We start from the raw sequence: 22,169 nt of genomic DNA on the forward strand, positions 1-22,169 counted from the left end.
TTGCTGCTATATCTGGTATCAGGTCAACACTATATGTTATTTTAATGAAACTTTTGAAGAAATAAAAGACTCTTAAAACAAAACAAAAAAATGCGTTTACATGTTTAACTATACGGGATCAAAGTCTTTGAAACATTTTTTCAAATTGTGCTCTAGTACTACTTTAAAATTTAATTTGCGTTTTAGAATGATGTTGTCATTTATCATGTCCCAAAAGTCTTTGTAAGATTAAGGGGAAAGAACACAATATACGACTAACACTACCATTTCAACAACACGGTAGATACATGCGCAGTCTAAACCGTGTTATCTAAATTCAATTGGTTCTTATTTAATCTGAATTATAAAGACAAATGCATGTTAACTTATCTTATAAACTTAATTTATTTTAGAAATGGTTAGACTAGACGTTTGATAAATAGAGATGTCACATATACACGTACATGTATGTTAGTAGGCAGGGGGCGGATCTAGCCATTTTTAAAAAGGGAATCAAAACCCAGAATAACAAGGGGGTGTTGTTCCCCATTTAAATGCATTGATCGTCTAAAAATTGGTGTTCCAACCCCGAATCCCCCTCCCTCCGAACCCGCCGCTGGTAAAAAAGCAATCCAACAACACAAAAAAAAAAAAAAACATAAAAGATATGTGTCCAACAACAAACAGAAAAGAAAGTAGCAATATGAACATGTCATGATAAAAAAAAACACAGAAAAAAGTTGAACGTGCAAGAAAGTTGTACATAGAATCATATTCAAAACAGTGTAGCTGTGGCCATTGATTGACAACCTTAAATTATCCCATTGACTGGGGTAGATTAGGTGAACGTGTGTCCGTAACGACAACTGCTCACTACTTACTTATTATAGATTTTAAACGGTGGGGTCACCAAAGGTTTTTAACGCCTTTAATATTAAAATAATTCGAAAAATTAATCAGGAATAATTTTATGTTTTGATTTATATTATTGATATAAATCAAAACATCGTGTTATTCCTGATTAGTTTTTCTAATTTCTTTATTTAGGTGTTGAGAACCTTTTGTGGCCCCACAGTTTAAGTGCCTTTAACAAGTACATAGTGAGCAGCGGTTGTTACAGACAAACGTTCACATAATCTGCCCCAGTCAATGGGATAATTTGAGGTCGTTAATCAATTAAAAAAAATAGTTTCTCCGCATACCTGTAGTTTTTTCAAGTAGTAAAATATATAATTACTGTTTGTATCAAATGAAACCTTCAGAACGAGAGATCATTGCAGACCTCTTGTTTAAAAAAGTTGAAATTGAGACAGGAGGGCATATTTGCCCTGTTGCTCAGATCAGAGGTACCTGCTTTTGTACTGCCCAAAATTCGGCCCTCTAATATGCAATTAAAATTATATTATGTTTTTCAACACAGATATGGAAAAGATATAGTTTTGACATGAAATGAGGCTAACTTTTTATCTAAACTTAGGACAAAGTTTTTATGAATGTTTATATTGAGGAATATAACATAGAAAGCAAGAAGGCTTTGCATTAGCGGTGTTATTCCCAAAGTAGCAAACATTGATCAAATGGTATTATCTGCAATAAAACAAGTAGTGTTTTCGTGAACATTTTAAACTCTTGTTCATATGTATTGAGACAAGGTTTTGATTTCTTCTGATTACTAGTTCTGTCATAAAAATAAGGACATATGATTTGTATTATAAAGGTACTTACCAAACAAATGGTGGGAATCAAATATGAGTACATGTACAGGGACTAAATCCTTTAAAATAGCAATTCAATGTCATATTCTCAGCATTGAAAGATCTAATACAATTACGAAATTGTTCAAACATCTCTAGATCTATTGGGGACTTGTGAAAAGTTTTATGTATCTGTTCAAAAATGTAGGTGACCTATAATACTCACTGTCAATTAAATACTTTACAGATTTCTGACATTTTTCTTTTTTGTCACTTTCTCCTCAACTATGTCTGACAAAACCTTAACCATTCAATGCATACAGATAAACTGCGATAGTTTTTAGTTCTGAGAATTGGTAACTATTCATGCTTTGCCTATTTCACATTCATTTTAAAAAAGCATTTGTTGTCTTTATTAAAACTGGAGCAACTGCATGCCCCTTAAATATAAGTATAGCAGTTTTTTTTAAAAGAATCGTTAAATGGTCAACTACAATATATACATCAACTACAATATACTGGTGTACTTACAGTTGGTCAAAGTTTCCAAAGTAATTAAGAGACACCAGCCTCGTTGTGAAAAGTAGATATTCAAGAATGGAATTAATTGCCAAGCGAATTATATAAACGGGACCTCTACATGTATGCAAGTAGATAGATGCACTTATGTTACTGAGAATTAGAACGGTTTTGTTTTATAGGACGAAACATTAATGTATACTCATTATGTAATTTAATATTTGCATTTCTATAATTCATATCAAATGGGGTTGTAAAGTATAATAAATGGGAGGAGCTTAATGTTATTGTAAACTCTATATACTCCTTTACCAATTTGGAGTTTCCAACTTATGGTGACGTAAACATTTGAAATGCAGGAAAAATGGAAAGACTATGTAAAATGTGTCTACGTGTAAAACGATAGTGTTTCTATCGAACGGTTTAAACTTTATACAAACCGAATTCTAATATTTTCTGACACGACCGTCCTGTTTTATACGGTACCTCTGCGCGGTAAGGTTCTACCAGGTTAAAAAAAAATAAAAATAAAAAAAAAATAAAACTTCAAAAAACATTAATATCTTCATAAAACTTTTATCAGCAAATGAAAATTCTTGACTTATGCCTGATTTACTTTTTCCTGATGTTTTTGAGAATTAGAATCGGCGAAAGAAAAAAATATGAAAAGGAGAAGAAAATAAATCGGCTTTATCCTTCTGTATATACTTATTTGATAAACTATGTAATTGAACATACTAGACTTAGTCTTGTATGATTTTTAATTTTAGTTTCTTGTGTATAATTCGGAGTTTAGTATGACGTCCATTATCACTGTACCAGTATACATAAGTTTAGGGGCCAGCTGAAGGACACCTACGGGTGCGGGAATTCTCGCTACATTGAAGACCCATTGGTGGCCTTCGACTGTTGTCTGCTCTATGGTCGGGTTGTTGTCGCTTAGACACATTCCCTATTTCCTTTCTCAATTTTATTACAAACTTCAGCTTTTCTGTAAATAATTAGATGAATAGGAGAATAAAGTAAACAGTTGTAATCGTACTTCAAACTAGTCGTACGTCATAGTATATATCGAACCAGTCCCTAGATTTCTTTCCGATCAATAGTGCTATTTAAAAGGAACAAGCTTTACTAAAACTACTTGGTAAAGATGTTCTTAAATACTAAAATTGAGAATGTAAATGGGGAATGTGTCAAAGAGACAACAACTCGCCCAAAGAGAAAAAAAACCCAGCTAAAGGCCATCTGAATGGGTCTTCAACACAGCGAGAACTTCCGACCCGGAGGCGGGCTTCAGCTACAAAAATGTATCTTTGCGAAAACTGTTTTCATAGCATTGGCACATACACAGCATGACCCATTCGTCTCCGGGGTCGTCGTTCGGAAACCGATAAGACAACGTAAGTTAAATATGACAACTAGAAAAAGGTGCATGGTCTTCTTCTTTTTTTTATACACAAGCTCAAAACAGCGTAACAAAGTTGAATATACAATTGAGAATGGAAATGGGGAATGTCCGAAATCCACCAATGGGTCTGCAACACATCGAGAAAAATCCTGCACCGGAGGCGGACTTGAGCTGGTCCCTAAACTATATGTATTGGTTGTTATCTCCTTATATCTGAGGTACGTCAGCCCCGAGAAAATCACAGTCTTGACTACATTATGATTTCCATAAAAGTAATAAACATTGATTTTATCTTTTTCTTGTTTTTAAAAATACAATTATGTCTGATTATACAGGAATGGTGTTATTATCTCATTTTTTCCACAAGATGTTTTAAAATAATGGGTTTAGAATGAAATCAAAATTGCGTCTATTTTTCCGTATAATCAAAATTGGCCATCGTTTTTATATGGCATTATGGATCACTACTATCTTGCCTATTTTTCTGTGTAACTTGCCAAACACAACCTCAACTTTATGTCGATAGGGGATTACACTTCTACGTAAATAAATATGTAGCACTCAATCAGGAATGATATATAAATATTACAATTCATTATAGATATATAGAACCAAATGCCAGATGACAATTTACCTAGCCTTGATGATAAGCATACCAACTGTCATTTATTAATTTTAACAAAAAAGCGAGAAACGAATTAAGATATAAACTATAATAGCCAGGGCTATTAATTTTTTGTATGACGTGTAGAAAAATCTGTCCGTTCGGAACAAATCTCGTGATATACATTTTTTTAGATCATCAATACCTCCCCGTATGTGTCTGTATTTGTGAACTTCAAACCATTTAATACGGACATAATGGTCTATGACAGGACCACAATATACGGTCACCAGACACTGCCAAGTAACAATTTATCCTCACTGATGCATTTTTAGATTTATTGAGACCATCCAAATGCTCGCAGACTCAAGCTGGCGACCAATACAGCGACCAATCAAGCTAACCACCAATTATATCGACCACTCTAGTAAGCAAGGATAATCAACTTGTCAAAGTTTCCGGGATCTTTGTTCGGAACTCGATAAGACCAAGAAAGTTAAATAAGATAATTAGAAAAAAGAAATTTTGTCTTTTTCGTTTTTTTTTTTTTTTTTTTTTTTTTTTATATAAACAAGATCAATTCAGTGTAATACAGTCGGATATCAAATTGAGAATGGAATTGGGAATGTGTCAAAGAGACAGCAACCCGACCGAGAGCAGAAAACAGCCGAAAGCCATCAAAGGGTTTTCAACACAGCGATAAAATCCCGCAATCGGTGGCGGGTTTTAGCTGGCACTTTGACAGAAATGTGTACTACGTCAGTGAAAATAGACGTCATATAAAACTCTAATATAAAAAAAAGAAGATGTGGTATACTTTCCAATGAGACAACTCTCCACCAGGGACCAAAATAACACAGATATTAACAGCTATAGGTCACGGTACGGCCTTCAACAATGATCAACGCCCAAACCGCATAGTCCGTTATAAAAGGCCACGAAAGATCAATTTGGTTTGAGTGATTTATTCCATATAAGCATATTACACTATTAAATCTAATCAGACAGTTGAATACAGGTAAATGATCTGATTTCTCCTTCTTTAATTTCTTATCTTGTTTATTTGTTTTAATATTTATGCAGATGTAGGAATTAGGTTTCGTAGGTTTATTGTTATCAAAGAAGATAATTTTGGAATCAATATAATAACCTGGAATCTTCTTTTGTTTGCATGTATTTTGGGAAAACCCACCATTGAGCTATTTAAATGAAAATCTGATACTGTGCATATATATGTTCTTTAGTACTTCATACATAATTTGTGGGGCTGGATAGGAGTCTTTCATTTCTTTAATCTTTAATTTTTTTTTACCATTTTTCAATTTTCTTAATTTATTTTGCTAATTATCCTCTATTTTTGTTTTATTAATTTGGTTTATTTTGTTTCACTATCCTTCATCATGATTTATCGGCTTATTTGTTTATGTTGATTCTTTATTTTCCCCTTTATTCTGCAAACCCCATATATACCCTGTAATACTACTTTTTTCTTTAACCTTCTTACACATAATATTAGTTTACACAATACGTGTCTCTTTGTAGTGTTTTCTTTTACACATCATTAATATCAATTTCATCATCAATTAGACCACAACACCTATTTATTCTCTTGATTAATAAATTATTCAATTGTCATACATGGTTCTTTATTTGGACTTGGTATTCCTTGTTAGTAAAATGGGAATCCGAAAACCCAAATTTTATCATATTAATAGAAGATAATGTAATGGTAGGGCGTAGACCTTTCGTCTTTAAATTATCTGTACAAGGATTTGTATATACAAATCCTTGCACTGGACAATCATTTTTCGACTTTAATAAAAAAAAAAATATACAATAACATATTTTCTTACATAACAAACAATGGAAAGATATTTTAAAACTCTTAGACTAATGCTTAATTTTACTTATTTCTTACTTTTTTTTAATAAGAGAAAAGACAAAATCAATGGTATACGCCCTAGCATTTACATTATCTTATATTAATATCTATTAATAATATCAATAAAAGTGTGCATGTGTGTTAAAGTATAATACATTGCACTCTGTAATGTGTTTTTGCAGTATACATACACGGAAGGCACAGAGCTTTAACAAGAATAAGACATTTATTTCAGGATAAAATTAATTAAGAAAATTCAAAATATACATTTCATGCACAAAAAATATGACCTGTTGGTTGGAATTACTGTTATAATTTTCATATTTATTTCTTTTTTTTCAGGTGGGGGTGGGGGTGGGGGTGGGGTGGCAGTGGATACGAGTGATATCCCCATCCATCTATTGCATTTATATTGGGCATCAACACAACGAAGTTATAGAATGTACGTGATATTACGAAAAATCATTGATTATTTTCGATTTGTAAAAAACTATAATACTTGAATGATAGATATTTGTCCAAAAAGGCATAATTGAACGAGTGTCTTCTAACGATAAGGGGGTTTCCGATTTGTAAAGACGTCATTTGTTGATTATTGATGATTAATTTACACGCTAATTACATATGTTTTATCTATTAAACTATTTTTTATTAAACGACGTAGGAATAAACATAAAACGATATACAGGACTATGATCAGCTGATAAACTTTTTTTTTTATTAAACCTCGTAGGAATAAACATAATGCGATGTAACTGTACTGTGATCAGCTGATACATTTTTTTTTTATTAAACCACGTATGAATAAACATAATACGACATGCAGTACTGTGATCAGCTGATAAACTTTTTTTTTATTAAACCACGTAGGAGTAAACAAAATGCGATCAGCTTATAAACTTTTTTATTAAACCACGTAGGAATAAACATAACACGACATACAGTACAGTGATCAGCTGATAAACTTTTTTTTATTAAACCACGTAGGAATAAACATAATACGATATACAGTACTGTGATCAGCTGATAAACTTTTTTTTTATTAAACCACGTAGGAATAAACATAATACGATATACAGTACTGTGATCAGCTGATAAACTTTTTTTTATTAAACCACGTAGGAATTAACATAATACGATATACAGTACTGTGATCAGCTGATAAACCTTTTTATTAAACCTCGTAGGAATAAACATAATACGATATACAGTACTGTGATCAGCTGATAAACTTTTTTTTATTAAACCACGTAGGAATAAAACATAATACGATATACAGTACTGTGATCAGCTGATAAACTCTTTTATTAAACCTCGTAGGAATAATCAAAATACGATATACAGTACTGTGATCAGCTGATAAACCTTTTTTTTTTATTAAACCTCGTAGGAATAAACAAAATACGATATACAGTACTGTGATCAGCTGATAAACTTTTTTTTATTAAACCACGTAGGAATAAACATAATACGATATACAGTACTGTGATCAGCTGATAAACTTGTTTTATTAAACCTCGTATGATCACAGTACTGTATATCGTATTATGTTTATTCCTTCGAGGTTTAATAAAAAAAAAAGGTTTATCAGTTGATCACAGTACTGTATGTCGAATTATGTTTATTCCTACGTGGTTTAATAAAAAAAGGTTTATCAGCTGATCAAAGTACTGTATGTCGAATTATGTTTATTCCTACGTGGTTTGATAGAAATAGTTTATCAGCTGATCACGGTACCGATATCGTATTTTGTTTAATTCTACGTGGTTTAATAATACAATGATCAGCTGATAAACTTTTTTTTTATTAAACCTCGTAGGAATAAACATAATACGATATACAGTACTGTGATCAGCTGATAAACTTTTTTTTATTAAACCACTTAATGAAGAAATAACATAAAAAAAATTGGTGCACACTGAATAACGCGCGTAGCGGGTTATTTTAACAGTGTGCATCACATTTTTTATGTTATTTCGAATAGACAGGAAAATATTACAGTCATTTCTTATAATTTAATTCTAAATTTCATTTTAAACCTTAGAAAACCATGAAAAAACGTTGATGACGTCACGGTCACATGTCTAAATTATGTCTATTGGCTCATAACAAAATAACGTCAGCCAATCAGAAGACGCGTTACATCCAAAATTAATTTATGTAGGAATAAACAAAATACGATATACAGTACTATGATTAGCTGATAAACCTTTTTTTTTTATTTAACCACGTAGGAATAAACATAATACGATATACAGTACTGTGATCAGCTGATAAACGTTTTTTTATTAAACCACGTAGGAATTATCATAATACGATAAACAGTACTTTGATAAGCTGATAATAGTCTTTATCGTGAAAACAATTTCTGTTCTTGTAATATATCTTATAATTTAATAAGATAAGAATGATGATTTCAGAAACTTAATTCCAAAAATCAAACCAAATATCTCTATCTGTTGCAAAGATATACTAGATAGATATTTTTAAGAGATACAAAGAAAATTATGAATGGCATTAATCTTGGTACAAAAAAGCCACTCAAACTACAGTGTACCTCATTTTTATATTTTCAAATGAATTTGTCCATTTATTCTTCGCTATATTCTATTTTTGTTTTATCCGTGATTCTTTATTCTTTATTTTTGAGCACTTCATTTTTACCTATTCTTTATTTTCATCAGGATGTATTATTCTCAATTCATTAACTTTCTCAGTTTGCCCTAAGGCTTTAATCTGGACTTTTTTTTATCATTATTCTCGTTATTCTACCCAGGGACTTTCTATACTACATATACAAATGTAACTTAGAATAAAAGTCCCTGTTCCAGCACTCCAATAATCTCTATTCTTTATATTTCCGCACCCAATTTTACTTTAATCTTTATTTTTTGATCTAATTATTTTTTTTTCACCCCTTTATTCTGCATTTTTGTTGTTCAATATTCTCTATTCTGAAAACCCTACCAAGCTTCATGACATGTGAACAAATCTGTGTTAGTTTATAGGAACGTGTCAAGCTGTTTTCTAAAAATAACTAAACTTAGTTCCCGCTTGTAGTGCTTACTTGTCGATCTGGAAAGTGACTGCCATTTATCATATTTCCTTTGACTTCTTGAAAATGAATCCAAAAAATTAATTTAAAATACCAAATACATTTTATAAACTTTAGCCTTCATAATGCAAATATGGATACAATGACATTTTTAATACGTTTAGATTTAGAAATTATAAACAAGGGTATTCTAAATATAACTACAAGGGCATTTAAAATATTATTTCAAACAATGTCTAACCTTGCGACTTCAACAATTTCTTAGAAATTAATTTCCATTGCAATAAAAATGCGTAGCGTATATCTTCAAAGTTTATAATTGCCCTCTTGTTATACATCCTTCCTTGTTTTAATACAAGAAAACGGAAAGACGGAAATAGGCAGGACGTACAGGAGTTTTGAGTATAAAAAAGGCAGGATGATGCGCCACAGTGCCAAAAAACCAAATCAGGATGACAATTCATTTAAAAATAGTCTGGATAAACTTATAAAACAAAAATGTGTCCAAAGTACACAGATGCCCCATTCGCACTATCATTTTACATGTTTAATGTTTAATGGACCGTAAAATTGGGTAAAAAATCTAATTTGACATCAAAATAAGAAAGATCATACCATAGGGAACATGTGTACTAAGTTTCAAGATGATTGGACTTCAACTTCATCAAAAACTACCTTGACCAAAAACTTTAACCTGAAACTTGCACTTTCATTTTCTATGCTCAGTGGACCGTGAAATTGGGGTCTAAAGTCTTATTTGGCTTTAAAATTAGAAAGTTCATATAACAAGCAAGATGTGTACTAAGTTTCAAATCGATTGGACTTCAGCTTCATCAAAAACTACCTTGACCAAAAACTTTAACTTGAAGCGAACGAACGGCCGAACGGTACGACGAACGAACGGACAGACGAACTGAGACACAAATCAGAAAACATAATGGCCCTCTACTATCATAGGTGGGCATAAATTGGCAGAACCGGACAGAGTGAAGAATAACAAAAGCAGGACAATATGTTTCATCTTACCTTCCAAATATACAAAATACAAAATTTTATTTAATCTATGAGATATCCACGGGTGAACATTGATAGTTATAACTAAAAAGACATGCACACGTATATATGCCACATTATCATAATAATAAGACTTCAACAACGTGTGAAGAAGAAAAACAAGCGCGACTGTTCAGTTTGTTTTGAAGTAAAGCTGAAAGAAATTAAGCACAAAAATCAGAATGTCGTTTAAAGGTTGCACTTTGTAAATACAGCTGTTCTCAAACCACGCCTCTTTAGGGGAGATCTTGAATATGCATAGAAATTTTGTTTACATACTGATTCCCAGTTACGGTCTCTGTGTTCCATCTCACAGAGACATAACTTGGGAATGTTACCAGTAAATAAACATGTGCATATTGTTTATATTGAAAACTGTGGTAACCCTTAGTTCGAGGTTAGTTAAGAAAATTAGTGTTAGTTTAAACTCTGAGATGTTCAGGGCTTATACATTTTGAAAATATGCCGCATAGCCCTATATTTTGACCTTTGAAAAAAAACAGTAAGATGTGGACTGAAGACATAGGCAGGATTGGATACTTTATATAATCTTGAATGTTTTAATGATTGACTGCTAAACATTACATTTATAGTGTTCTGATATGCTTTCAATATGTTATCAAACAGGTTCTAGGCATTTTATATCAGAAAATATGCAAATAATTAAAGTCGTGTTTTCAAATTGTTTAAAAAGTGAAACAGGGGAGGGTGTATAAAATGTACAGGTAAGAAAAATTTAGAGTATACACAGGAATTTCTTTAAGGCTATAATTCTGATAAATGAGTATTAATGTGAGAAAAACTGATTTTACAGAGTTTTCTATTTGAATAAATGTTGAATAAACGGAGCTTGCATTCACTAACAAGAATCGCATTAAACGTGATAATTCTGACCAGATATGACTGGGTATTTATACTTTTAAAAAAGCCGAGCGTACGACACACTTTGCTAAGAGTCGACAGGAATAGTCTAGGTGATGACTTTATCTCGTTACTCCAAAAACACCTTGGCCCGTCAACCCTTGAATCTTTGTCGTTTAGAGAATATAATTGCGAAGATAAGATGCTAATAAGAATGCATAATGAAACCACAAAAACAAGTTTAGATAGTTTTAAATGATCGCAATAGCCATGATTGCTAAACGCCAAGCAATCACGAGTTAAGAACATTTCGCACATTTATATTTATGTATATAAAAAGCAAGGATCAACAAAAAGAAAAATAACAAAAGTACAGAACTCCAAGGACAATTCAAAAGAAAAAGTCACTTAGCTAAATTATATAAATGGTTAAATCAATTGCCCAAACACATCAATTGCAAATGAATGAAAACAACTGTTATAATCATGACTTAGAACAGGCAATTCCTTATATTCTTTTGCCACAAAACATCTAATGACCGATTACATTGTCTGTACCTTTTAAAAGAGGCTGTAAACAAAGCAGAATGATTATGGTCTATATGTAGGTTTGCAGAAAAAATTGTCTTTCAAATTATATTTTATAAGTAATTCATTAGGATTAGATTTTACAAAATTATAGGACAAGGTATACATATATATACAAGCAATAATGATAATACTTGTGGTCCATCTTATTTCAATGGAGATTATCAGGCCCTGCCACTCGGTCATGGTTTATTGAACATTGATATAGTTGACATGTAACAGTTTGTTATTATACAATTTAAGATGAATCGCTAATGTAAAATCAATGATATTTATAATATGTAGTTGTTTTAGCATTTGCATGTACACATGTATCATTTTCATGGAGACTACATAGCTCCGCCCCAAATCATGGTCCATTGATTTCGACACTTTTGCCCAATTTATATGTTCAAGTTTGGTATTTAGATAAGTTTAAACCGTTTTGATAAGTACATGATGTTGGTATGCTGTTTTACATGCATTGCAATGTCTCATTTTAAAGGAGTTTTTTTTGCCTTGCATCTTTGAATGTTTTTCATAATTTACATTTCTAAATATTACAATTTCAATGCTAATTTGTACATTATACTTTCAAAATCACATTGATAAAGGAACAGAGTGCCAACATCCCCGTTGCACATATTCGAGTTATCCAAGGGCAATAACGAAAAAATCTTCGTTCTTTAAAACTTTTTATTATATCTTAGATAAAAGAAGGCTTCATGCAGGGCAAATACAATATGCATATTGTTATAACAAATATTTCAAAAGGGCTTAACTCGTTAAAAATAATGATCGACACTTATTTTCAAAAGTGCCGAAGACATTGCTGGTATTAGAGGTCGGTCATTTGAGATGTATCAACCGTATCAAATACGTTAACGTATCTGAATCTGCAGATATACCAAAAACAGCATGTGATTCCGAGCTTTAATTTTATGTACTTTCAATAATGCAAATGGGCAATTGATTAATTTTTAATCCAAATATTAACAAAACAATTAGGCAATATCGAGTTCTATGGAACCAGTAATCCTACTTTTAAAGATATTCCGGATAGTTAGAACAGTTTACAGGCATGGATAGGATTGGCTACGATAAAATCGTCTGTTTGTGTATTAACTTGTGCTCACGTAGAACCAAATTGTTATTTGACAAATTGAGTGATACTCAGTACTGTTTTTTTTTTAAATGTATTAATATGAATCTGAAGACAACTCGTGTTTCTATTACCTTTTTATGATGAAATTGCAAATAAACAATATTCAAACTTCCTTACATAAGTAGTATATTTGATTTTTCTTTTGTGTTTATTCATGTAAGGTCTTGAAATATTTTTAACTAGATTGTTAAAGGATTGTGTACGATATTCGTGTTCATGCCTACATTAGCTCCTTTATAAGGGCAAAAAAAGTAGTTGAGGTCAAGGGGGAGGGGGTTGGGGGGGGGGGGGGGGGTGCGTCTGCCTGACATAAGGGAAGCAAAATGTATAATGTCTTAAGCTCGGGATCACACAATATTTTTTGATATATCTGCAGATGCGGATACGTCAACATGGAAATTTATAAAAATGACCACATTATTGATATTCATGTCAACACCGAAGTGTTGACTACTGGGCTGGTGATACCCTCGGGGACGAAACGTCCACCAGCAGTGGCATCGACCCAGTGGTGTAAATAGTTATCAAAGGTACCAGGATTATAATTAAGTACGCCAGACGCGCGTTTCGTCTACATAAGACTCATCAGTGATGCTCATATTAAAATCTTTATAAAGCCAAACAAGTACAAAGTTGAAGAGCATTGAGGATCCAAAATTCCAAAAAGTTGTGCCAAATACATCTAAGGTAATCTATGCCTGGGATAAGAAAATCCTTAGTTTTTCGAAAAATTCAAAGTTTTTAAAACAGGAATTTTATAAAAATGACCACATTATTGATATTCATGTCAACACCGAAGTGTTGACTACTGGGCTGGTGATACCCTGGGGACGAAACGTCCACCAGCAGTGGCATCGACCCAGTGGTGTAAATAGTTATCAAAGGTACCAGGATTCGTCTACATAAGACTTATCGGAATTTCATAAAATTCTGACAATAAATGTACACATGAGATGCCAACAGTGTTATTTTCCATATGATCAATATTTCCAAGCCTAATGCTTTAAAAAAAAATGATTGGCGCCAAGGGTCTCTAAATGTATGTACCCCACAACGCGTTGTGCGAAGACAAAAAAAGAAGAGACAAGTGTCTGTGTCAACATTTTATTCTAATTGACAAGTAATTATATGAGTTCAATGATACACTTGTGCACAGACATCTGTACCTTCAATACATCTTGCTTAACGGTGGTCACATTTTTTGAAAGCCGTTTATTTTGTATATTACTTTTACGACAAATATGGTTTAAATAGAAAAAGAGTAAGGTTATTGCGCACAAAAATCAGTTCAATACAATAATGAGAAGATGTAGTATGATTGCCAATAAGACAACTCTTCATCACAGAACAAACGACATTTATAAGTTTACTGTACAGCTTTCAACAATGAGCAAATCGATACCGTATAACGCCCCGAAATGGCAAATGTCAAACAAGTAAAACGAGATATCTAACGACCTTGTTTATTTTAAAATCAATAAACGAAAAAAAAATATGATATACGACAACAACTGAGTTTCAATCTCTTGAATTGTCAAATGATGAAATAGCCCAAATTATAAAAAAAAAACAAAAAAACAATTATCTGAAATTTTCAAATATTTGTTTATTTCAAAACTAAATAGTATTCTGTAAAAAGGTCAAGAAAGTAGGGCAAGAAAATATGGAAAAAAATAATATACAGTTAACATAATTTTATTTGATCGATGAGAAACGCACAGGTGCACATTGCTAGTTATAATTCAATTAAGACACATACACGTACACGCTATATTATCATGAATTTAGGATAAAAATCTTCCAACAAGGTGTGAATAAGAAAACAAGCGTAACTTATTTTAAATTTATTAATTGTTGCACCCAGTTGCTAATTTTACATAAATATTAAGGACGAGAACAAAATTTATAATAAAACATGAAGTAGATTCTGTCTGGTAGGTTGATCGGTATCAAAATAGGAAATTCAAATTACTACTTGAAAATGAGGTAATACTATGTGTGATAGGGACAAAAGCTTCCCAATGTACAAGACAATCGACAGATCCTTCACAATTCACACAGTTGTTACAGGGGTCTACTTACATACGGGAGACTGTCACTTACCATATAAAACAGTCGGATTAAACGTCACAATTTGAACTGGACATGGCTGCGTATTTATATATCCTAAGTAGCAAAACCTTGACTTAAGAGTTTTTAACTGATCGAAATGAAAAGTCTAGATTCTCCAACAAACCCTTGTGCCGTAAAATTTTGTGGCTATGTCGTTTAGACATTTTAATTGCGTAGATAAAATAACAGGAATATATATATATATATAAAAACTCACAAAAACATATTAAAGACATTTAAGGGTATTGCAATATATAAACGCAAAAGTAGAATTATATTAATACATATTGCAAATTCATAAATCAAAAGCATGGATAAACAATATGCAATGTATCATTGCAGAAAACATCTAATGAGTTATAAAACATCTTTCTATATCCTTAAAAAAGAGTTTGCAAACAAGGCGGAATGCTTTTTGTCTACATATACGTTTGCTGAATAAAGATCATTAAAGTTATATATCAGACATTAATTAGGATGAATGTTCACATAGTTAAGTTTAGTTAAGTTTATTAAAGAAGAATCAGCCGTACAGGAGCATATTATACACATATTAATTACCACATAGTTCATAATACAAACAGAATACATTTTTAAATTATACATCTTCAGAAATAAGTTTGTGTTTATTACAGTTTTAAATTAGACAAGCGTCTTTTCTACCTTTTGAATAAAAATTGAAGGCTTAGACAGCACATTACTATTACTATTTTTAAGCATGCCAAGTACTTTTTTTTTCATTTGGATATTTTCAGTAATATGGAGGTATGAACTTCCCCCTTAAATCCTTAACTTCACAATTGGTAATTTACATATATAGTGGTACACATCCCCAAGACCAGCTTAAAGCACACATATTATACATGTAAAGGTTCTACTGTGGATTTCTTAATATTCGTTGATTCCAATTTTCGTGGAATTTCGTGGTAACAGAAGAGCCATGAACTGAAATGTTCAACGAATTTTAAATTTCCTTGAAGAATGTATACAGACTTCGTCAAAAACCACGAAATTAAGTTTCCACGAATATAAGTAACTATATCAATAAATGAACCAACAGTATATACAGATAATGATAATCATTGAGTTTAAATGAGTAGCGACAAGTATCTTCCGCTCGGTATTTGGTATGCTCTTGTATAAGCAGTGGACCCTTTTATTTTAATCAAAATGTTTGTCTCAACCATCTTATGCATGTACTTTGAAATGGTTACAAACTTTTCAAAATATACAAGTTAACGTTTGTTATAAATATAGATTCTACCACTGCATCGTGTGTGATACGATATTTATCCACTCGAGACAGTTAAATTTTCAAATTTCAAACGCGAGGCTCGCCGAGCGTTTAAAATATTTAAAATTTAACTGTCGAGAGTGGATCAATATAGTAAAAAACACGAGACTTGGTGGTAGAATCTGTTTATCTAATGATTTTCAAACAATACGCAGGTAAAACTTATTCCTTCTTTGCGACTGATCAGCAAAAGATGTGTTCTTTCTATGTGACGTCATCAGGCATGGTCGCCATTTTTCATGCCGTCACAATAGAAAATTAATAGGAAAACAAGAATATTCGACGTCATTATCTTTAATAGGAAAATAAGAATATTCGACGTCATTATCTCATTTTAACCAATGAAGAACTGAGATCAAACGAACCACATGTTGATTATTTTTTTTTATACAATGGGTGCAGAAAGGGATTAATTGACGAATAATTAGAAAAATTCAATTTTAAATGACCCACATACTATTTAGTAGTATGTATATTCAGTGATATTTGGTATGGAAGTTTATTAGCATTTGTAAGTCTCATCTACACGTAGAATATCACTTATCATGTTTCATTGACTAGGCACTTTTGCCCAGTTAAAGTTTGCGCTTATGTTAGTATAAAAATATAAATACGATAAGTCTATGGCATAGGAAAGCAGTTTTATAAACATTGCAATGTTTAATTTTCATGTAGGTTGTTAAGCCCTGGTCATTCAAACTTAGATTATTGAATGGTTTGTTTAATTTGAATTTTTAAATATTTACAAAAAATGCGAGACATATATCTATATCAACAGTTTATTGTATTTACAAGTAAATAACAAGTTCAATGCCATACTTGTACACAGACATCTGTTCCTAAAAATAAATTTTACTTCAAGGTAGTCGCATATTTTCAAGTAGTTAAGTGTGTGCTTTACAACATCTATTGTTTAAATAGGTACATAGTAAGGTTATTGCACACACAAATCTGTTTAATATAAAACAATGAGTATTCAAAGTAAAATCACAAAATACTGAACTCCAAGGAAAATTCAAAACGGAAAGACCTTAATCAAAGTTAATCAAAAGCTTTTAATTTTGGCAAACTCAAAAGCTCGAACACATCAAACGAATGCATGGACAACAACTGTCATATTCCTGATTTGTGTTTGTCAATAAGTAAACGCCAAATTGAATGTAAATATAAATAAGTTGAACAACAAATTATGATGCTGTCTCAGTAATTTTTAAGCCTCGACACGTTACATTTGTCAGATCAATTCGAAACCCCTTTATACTAGTAATCCATTTTATCAATTCCATTACTTTGTTCAATCAATTTTATCAATTCCATTACTTTGTTCAATCAATTTTATCAATTTCATTACTTTGTTCAATCAATTTTATCAATTTCATTACTTTGTTCAATCAATTTTATCAATTTCAGTACTTTGTTCAATCAATTTTATCAATTTCATTACTTTGTTCAATCAATGTTTGTCATCTTGCTGTGAAACACCACCGTTAAAATGCCCCTAAATGCAGTGGCGGATCCAGAGGGAGATTTCCTAGGGTTGGAACCCCCTTATGTTTGGATGATCAATGCATTTGATGGGGACATATAGTCCCCTCTTTGTCCTGGGTTGGGAACCTCCTCCTTTTAAAATGGATGGATCCCCCCGGGAAATGACAAATATAAAACATTTCAAACGAGATAAAAGAGGGACGAACGATACCAAAAGGACAGTCAAACTCATAAATCTAAAAGAAACTGACCACGCCATGAGAACACCCGGATAACTAACGCCCAAATAAATGTTCAAAATAATGAACACTAATAAATATGTTACAAAGCAACAAACGACAACCAATGAATTTCAGGCTCCCAGCGTATACTATGGAGCGCATTAATCCTAATTTTTAGTGAAGAATCATGGACAAGCAAATTTTGACTCAAAATGGTCTGCAAAATATTTCTCTTTCACCAAAAGTTTTATTTTTGCACATTTGGTTTTAAGCTCGAGTAAATGACATCAAAAGAAATTTTAAATAGACTTTCTCGTGCTTTTCATTTGATATAATGAGTAAAAAAACAAATCTAATAACAGAACCCAATTATTTAAACAGTTGAGTGAAATGTGTCAAGTAAATCACAAAATATCATCAAACATTGCATATAATTATACAACATTGGAAAATTATTTATTTCTTCTTTAGACAATTTTTTTTTCGACTTTCAACAAAAATAAAAGTAAAATAAATGGTTGAGGCCGCACAACCGATTTAATTTTCATCAACATACATTTATATGTAATTCCAAGAAATCAAAGATTATCGAAATATGTTATTTTTAAAACTGTCAAATAATCTCTTTTTAAAAATCTACCAGACCTTGAAAAGTAACGACTCAAATTTCCGAACAGTGGTTATTTATCTTTAATTATATATATCGACACTTAAAGTTGCATTTATATATTTATATAATATTTAAATGTATTTCAAGTGAGATATACATATTCATTTTACGAAAAGTCATGCCTCGAGTTTCCCTTAATGACACAACATGGTAAATCATATTACAAAAAAAAAACCAAAAAAACAATCAATATAAAAAGGTTATGCAGAGAAAAATCTAAATATATAGTAACTCTTAAATACTATTCACCTACGCAGACGATAAAGATTCTAAAAATAGAACACCTGAGTTCCAAGTAATCCTCACCTCATTCAGGTCAACATAACTTACTTAGGTGCACATAAGTCAACATAATCTCGTACACCAGTTAAAACTATATCACCGAACTGGCTGCTACATTTTAACTATATTTTAAATATAAGGTCATTGAATTAGGTCACAATATAGATGACCTGCTTCGGACAGAAAAAAAACCACAAAAAAAGAATTAAGTCAATACAAAATATCTGATACAGCTATGGCATATTAAATTCTTTTTCTGCTATTTCCCTTTTTTCAGTAATCAACCTGAGAACACCCGGTTGGAATTTAACAAACTGAACTTTCAATTAACTAGGGTACTAGCTGATAATACCACAATTTCTTTGTAGTGTAACAAAGAAACTATTGAAGTATACCTGAAAATTTATCAAAGCAATAGTTTTTAAAATCGTTAAATATCAAACATCTGCTATACGTAAAATATATGAATGAATGCATGTTTATAAATAACATATAAGATTAGTATTAAATGTAAGTAATATACTTACAACAACTTCCTAGTCTCAGACAAAATTGCAAACATTCAGATCAGCCATTTTTCAATAAATCATGCTTGTCGTCTTGACATTACGTAATCATCGTCTGCTAGCTGCACACGGGAATGACCTCTATATGGTTGCACTATGTTCTAGATTTAACGACAGCTAGGTTAGATACATAATATGTGTATTTATTGAAATACACAGGTTTGTTCACCTTGACGTAATAAACATATATGTTAACTAACTATTTATATCAAAAGGAATGTAAACTTTAAAAAATAAAAATATATATACTGATTTTTCGGGAATATTTCTTATATTATCCCCCCAAAGTATACCCATATATTCTGTCCTAGTTATGAGATAAAACGTTTAATCAATAAATCGTCTGCAATTCCGGATTGATCCAAACAACATAGACAAAGTTTACATGTAATCAGACAGTTACATAATCATTGAACCTTGTAAGTCATTATGTTTTCTTTTGTTGTCGGCGAAGGGGGAAGTGATAGTCAATTCAAGTCAAAGGGAAAAGTTATTATCAACAAATAAACGGTCAATATCAACAACTAAATGGTCAATATCAACAAATAAACGGTCAATATCAACAAATAAAAAGTCAACATCAACAAAAAAAATCAATATCTACAAATTAAAGTCAATATAAACCAACAAACGGTCAAAATCAAGAAATAAAGAGTCACCACCAACAAACAAAATCAATATCTATAAATAAAGATTAATATAAACCAATAAACGGTCAAAATCAACAAATAAAAAGTCACCATCAACAAACAAAATCAATATCTATAAATAAAGGTCAATATAAACCAATAAATGATCAAAATCAACAAATAAAAAGTCTACATCAACAAACAAAATCAATATCTACAAATTAAGGTCAATATAAACCAATAAACGGTCAAAATCAACAAATAAAAAGTCAACACCAACAAACAAAATCAAAATCTACAAATTAAGGGTAAATAAAAACCAATAAGCGGTCAATATCGACAAATATAGAGTCAACATCAACAAACAAAATCAATATCTACAAATTAAGGGTCAATAAAAACCAATAAACGGTGAATATCAACAAATTAAAAATCAATACATTTTTGTACTAACAATAAAGAGGTCAATAAAAACAAACAAAAATGTCAATACGAATAAATAAATTATCCATACAAAAAAACCACCCAACAATATCTTAGGTCATTATCAACAAAGGTCAATGCATGTGTGTACCAACAACTGAGAGGTCAATATAAACAAAAACTATGTCAAAACAAAACAAAGAGGTCAATATATACCAACGAATAAATGATCAGTACCAATAATTAAGAGGTCAATATCAACAAAAACTATGTCAAAACAAAATAAAGAGGTCAGTACCAACAACGAAATTGTCAGTACCAACAATTAAGAGGTCAATATAATCAATTTAAAAGACAATGCATTTGTGTACCAACATTTAAGAAGTCAGTATAAACAAGAAGAGGTCAATATCAAGAACACAATTAAATACCAACAAATAATAAAAAAAATAAATACTGATAGGTCAATACCAAAACAACAAAAGGTCAATACCAACAAATAAACTGTCAATATCAATATACTAAAGGTCAATGCATTTTTGTACCAACAATTAAGAACTCATCAATATCAACAAAATATTTGTGAAAACAGAATTAAAGAGCTCAATACCAACAAATAGATAGTCAATACAAACCAAAAAGAAGTCAATACTAACACAAAGGATGTTAATACCTACATTAAAAGAGGTCACTACCAACAAATAAATAGTCTTTAACAACAATAAAGAGTTCAATACCAAATCAATGAGAGGTCAAATTGAAGTAAATTCCAACAGTTAAGAGGTCAACCAATTAACTGTCAATAATAACAAGTTAAAAGGCATTGCATTTTTGTACCAACAATTTAGAGGTTACTACCAACAAAAAAGAAGTCAATACCAAGCAACAATATGTCAATACCTACATTAAAGAGGTCACTTCCAACAAATAAATAGTCAATACCAACAGTAAAAGTTCAATACCGACACTTAAGAGGTCAATCACAATAAATTGACTGCCAATATTAACAAGTTATACATGTAAGTCACTGCATTTTGGTATTAGCTATTTAGACGTCAATATTAACAAAAAAGATTTTCAATAACAACAAAAAAAGAAGTCCATGGCAACTTACAAGATGTCAATACCTACATTTAAGAGGGCGCTACAAACAAACAAATAAACAGCCATACCAACTATAAAGAGTTGAATACCAAATCAATGAGAGGTCAATACCAAAACAATAAAAGCTCAATACCAACAATTAAAGGTCAATCATAACCAACAAACTATCAATATTAACAGGTTTAAGTCAATGCATTTTTGTACCAAATATTTAGAGGTCAGAATCAATAGTAAATATGTTCAATAACAACAATAAAGGTGTCAATACCAACAGATAAAAGGTCAGTACCAATAAGTAAAAGGTTAATATCAACCAATAAACTGCCAAAAAGTTAATGCATTCTTGTACCAGCTATATTTGAGGTCAGTATCAACAAAAAGATGTTCAGTACCTAGAAAAAAGATGCCAATACCAACAAAAAGATGGTCAATACTACCCTTTGAGAGGTCAATGCCAAAGCTGTAAGAGGTTAATACCACCAGGTAAAAAATAAGCACAAACAATTGAGAGGTCAAACCCAAAATAACAAGAAGGAAATACAAACAAATTAGAGGTCAATATCAACAAAAAATATGTAAAAACAAAAACAAAG

General features: G+C 31.2%; 1 protein-coding gene across 2 annotated transcripts in view; it reads right to left on the reverse strand.

Moving 5' to 3' along the window:
• Positions 1 to 19,556, reverse strand: part of LOC139504526 (ecdysone-inducible protein E75-like) — a 61,979-nt gene extending 42,423 nt beyond the window's left edge. The window contains exon 1 of one of the 2 annotated variants that reach the window (XM_071294630.1): positions 19,382 to 19,556. The gene's annotated coding sequence lies outside the window, so the exon portion shown is untranslated. The remainder of the gene's footprint in view (positions 1 to 19,381) is intronic. The other variant, XM_071294632.1, reaches the window with a different exon arrangement.
• Positions 19,557 to 22,169: the final 2,613 nt, after the last annotated feature.

Source organism: Mytilus edulis, chromosome 14 (assembly GCF_963676685.1).
Source record: "Mytilus edulis chromosome 14, xbMytEdul2.2, whole genome shotgun sequence".
NCBI classification, from domain to species: domain Eukaryota; kingdom Metazoa; phylum Mollusca; class Bivalvia; order Mytilida; family Mytilidae; genus Mytilus; species Mytilus edulis.